At 40.7% G+C, this 3,894-nt stretch overlaps 1 long non-coding RNA gene across 1 annotated transcript; it reads left to right on the plus strand.

Moving 5' to 3' along the window:
* The first annotated feature begins 207 nt into the window (after nucleotides 1-207).
* LOC138107432 (uncharacterized) lies at nucleotides 208-1,542 on the plus strand. The gene is made up of 2 exons (XR_011149513.1): nucleotides 208-654; nucleotides 1,120-1,542. It is a non-coding gene; the product is annotated as an uncharacterized lncRNA (long non-coding RNA).
* Nucleotides 1,543-3,894: the final 2,352 nt, after the last annotated feature.

The following is a 3,894-nucleotide window of genomic DNA, read 5'->3' on the forward strand; positions in this document are numbered from 1 at the left end:
TTTTTCACTGGCACATGAAGTAGTAAGAAGACAGCTGATATTAATTATCTTTTATCACTACCAGTCTTGTCTGGACATAAAAACCTCTATAAACAATGGTCAGTCTGTGGATTGTCTTAGTTAATGTATCATCATTACTTCAGCCTTAGGTCTCTACCATCAGTGATAAGTAGGTCTCCAGGAAGAAACAAAATACAGTGCCAGAAATTAAAACAAGAGATTCTGAAAGCCAAAGCAATTTGAGGATCAATCTTTAAAAAAAAAGGTTAAAAAAATCACCAGGAAGAGAAGACAGCTGTAGGACTCAGCTGGTCACACCTGAAACTCATGAAAGAGATGATGGAAGAGGATACTGGTCAGCTAAAGAAAACTTAGGAGCTCATTGTAACTGGAAAGAGTACTAAGGGACAAGAACAATGCAAATGTAAACCCATTCCATACGAAGAGGACTAAGGTGAAATCAGGGAGTTGCAGGCTTGCAATAAAGTTTGGTTTTGACAGTAGGCAAGGTCTTGGAGACATTAGCAGAGGATGAGATCACAAAACATCTGGAAAAATATGAGCTGATATAAAGGAATGGGAAGAGTTTCTGGAACAGAAAGTCATGTCTGACAAAATGGATGGAATTTTTGGAGGCAGATGAGAAGTGACATGGTGAGTTTAAGTTCTTCACAGTTTTATGAAGGTCCTTAGCACTTTGCTGGCCAGTGGATGTAGCTATGTATGATAAATGCTGGTGAGCATGTTCTTTAAATAAATAGAAACCTTACATCATGATCTAGAGTAGACCAAAGTGGCAAAAGAGACAGATTAAAAAGGAAAAGTCTTTTATGGAACAACCCAGTTTGACTGTGCTGCTTCCTGGATCTTGTTCCTGAGCAATGCTCAGGCAGCAAAGCTGTCAGAGTAAAACTGGGAAGCAATGGCCAGAGGCCAAATCCAATCTGAATGGTCTTTTTCATTCTAGTTTGTACATTCATGCTTTTGAATTAGCTTACCACCCTCTCAGTTTTATTTCTAAAGGTGTCAATTTTCTTGTTGTGCAGGCCCAGGACAGTCTGTTGCTTTGAGTTGAAGTCTCTAAGTAACCTGAAAACAACTTTTTTTTTTTTTTTTCAGGGGCTGTTTAAGCCACAGATGATGCTCAGTTGTGGAGAAAGCTGCTGAGCTATGTAGAGACAAAAGGATCTACACAGATTCAGGATCCTGTAGGACCTGGGAGGTGGGGAACCCAAAACTCAGTCTGCTCAGTCTGTGTGTTTCTTGCTGAAAAATTCCAGTACCTGCCTTCAAGAGGTGTGTATAACAGAACCACAGAGAGAGAACTTATTTTAGAACTGCATCTTTTAAGTTCTTAGAAGGAAGACACTGCCCCATCTCTGTTACCTCTGACTCCAAAGCCCTCTTGAGAAACTTTGGTGAAGACAAAGAAAGTCATGTAGGCTTGGGAAAGCTTAGAATGTGGATCACAACAGAATTTGATTGGTACATATAACAGTCCAGAAAAATTCTGATTTAATAAATGTGTATTTAATGAACTTATGGACTGTCTAATGAGTAATTCAGGAAAATATATGGACTGATTTGTTGTCTGTCACAAAATTGGGATCTAAGTGAACTGGGTCCCATTCCAGAATGACTAATTCTAGACAACTGTCCTGGGCTCAGCCCTGGGCTAATACAGATATAATACCTTCATTTCTGGAGCTAGCTTATTTGATTATTTACCATGTATTTCTCCTCTGTGCTGCTTTGCCTGCCACTGACATGCTTTGAATTGTGCATTAATTCTTGTGCTTATTCCCCGTGTATAATATGTGAATCTGGCACACACTGGTCAGGTCTAGGTAGACAAAATAAAAATAGGTGTTCCTGAGGGTCTAATACCACAATCTTACAGAGGGTATTAATCACCCCATGAAGGCGCATGGACTGATTTCCTTTACCTTATCTTTGTATTTTCGTGTCTGTAATGCCACAGAATCAGCTTTTCCTGTGGTTTTCCAATTACTTCCTTTATTTGTCCAAGGTGGAAATAGCACAATAGAGGGCTTAGCTGCAGAGTGAAAGTATTTCTACATTCAGTATCACATACAGAAAGTATAAAGGACATTTGAAAATTGAATTCTAAAATTTTCTCGGAGGTAGCCTGAACGGAGCCTTGTGGATCAACCAATTCAGCCACATGCTACCTCAGCCTCCCATGTAATGCAATCTCTTCATAAATTTGGTGTGTTCCTTCATAAATGGGGTTAGGTTTCTTACCATAACTACTCCTATGGGAAGGCTGCTTCAAGCCCTCACTCTTCTGACAGTTTGAAACTCTTCGTAATGTCCATCTGAAATTTATTCATGGACAGTTAGTACCCATTTGTCCTCATGCCAAAATTGTCCTGTAATTTAAATAGTCATATCAACTTTCAGCTTCTGTTCTGATACTTAAAACAAGACTCTCCTCCGGTATATGAAGTTCCACATTCCTTAGATGTTCCCAGTGCTCTTCTCTGTACCACGTGATTTCCAGTTCATCTTTCCTGATCACAGGTGACTTGAACTGTGATTATTATTCCAGAAGTAAATAGTTTTGTACCTGTGCAATGGTTGTCACCAAACCCACAGTTTCCACTTTGGCTCACCCAGGTGAAGACATGACAATAGGGTTCTGATTTTAGCCAGGCTGGTTTGTGTAACGAATACAATTCCCAGTATGCTTCCACAGTGCTTTCAGCTCCATCTAGACAAGAGACAGGCTTAAAAAACTGTAATAAAAACTTCCTTCTTCCATCAAGTTCTTATCAACTTACATTAGAATTTAAGTGCCTTTGATTTGGTGGGAATACACATTGCATATTTGCATCTGATCTGTTTAAGGGTTGTGACTCAGGGACACAAGCAAATGATTGCGCTTTTGCAAGCTGCCACGTGACAGCTGACCTGCCACAGCTGGCTGTGTTTGTTGCAAATGTGCTATAATGCAACATAGAGGCTGATGCTATGCTGCAGAAGCTGATGGATGCTGTGGATGACGATTGGAAGTCATCTCCATAAAATCACTAACTTTAATAAGCTCCAGGCTGAGACACCCAAATTTAGCGCTCCATGCATTCAAGGTTCTGTTACAGCCGCTGTGTGTCTGGACAACCATGAAGAGATGGAATAGAGAATGTATTCAGCTGGGCCTTTGTCTCCCAGGCAGGAGGGCTGCCAATAGTCAATAGAGAGAGAGGGTCACTTGCAAATAACTTCTTATGCCACTTATCTTCAGCCAACCTGCCACATAACTTGGAACAATGCAAGAATTCAGATATACCTTCATGTGTTATAGATGGAGCTGAACCTGATATATAGATCAAGGGTCAGCTGCAGTAATAACTGTGCTGTGTCAGTGTAGTTGGCACAGGAAAAATACTGTGCTCCTTTCTCCTGCTTCTCAAGACCACAGAATGAGAATTGTTCTTTGACTATGTGGTTCCTGATGCAGAGTGCTGGATGGAAGCTCTGGATAATTCTAGGTAGATAGGTGGAGGTTTCTGAGCTCCCACTGCAGTTAGAGGGCACAAAGTCATTGTGGAAACACTGAAGTCCAGTAAGTGCTTCAGCTTGCAGTAAATATATGAAGTATTATGTGATTCAGCTGCATGGTGCCACTTGAGGTGTCCTGCCCCTGGCAGGGGGTTGGAAACAAATTTAAGGTCCCTTCCAACCCAAACCATTTTATGTTTCTTTGAAGTATCTCATCAGTGCCTTCCTAACATCCCGCAGGACCCAGCCCCTCTGTGTTTTTCTTGTTTAGCCAATCCATTTCATGCTGTGAAATACATCTTCATTACCTATAATGTGATGATGTGGCCTATTCATAGGTGTTTGTATTTATCTTCACCTCAGGATTAGTGT

Source organism: Aphelocoma coerulescens, chromosome 3, assembly GCF_041296385.1.
Source record: "Aphelocoma coerulescens isolate FSJ_1873_10779 chromosome 3, UR_Acoe_1.0, whole genome shotgun sequence".
NCBI classification, from domain to species: Eukaryota; Metazoa; Chordata; class Aves; order Passeriformes; family Corvidae; genus Aphelocoma; species Aphelocoma coerulescens.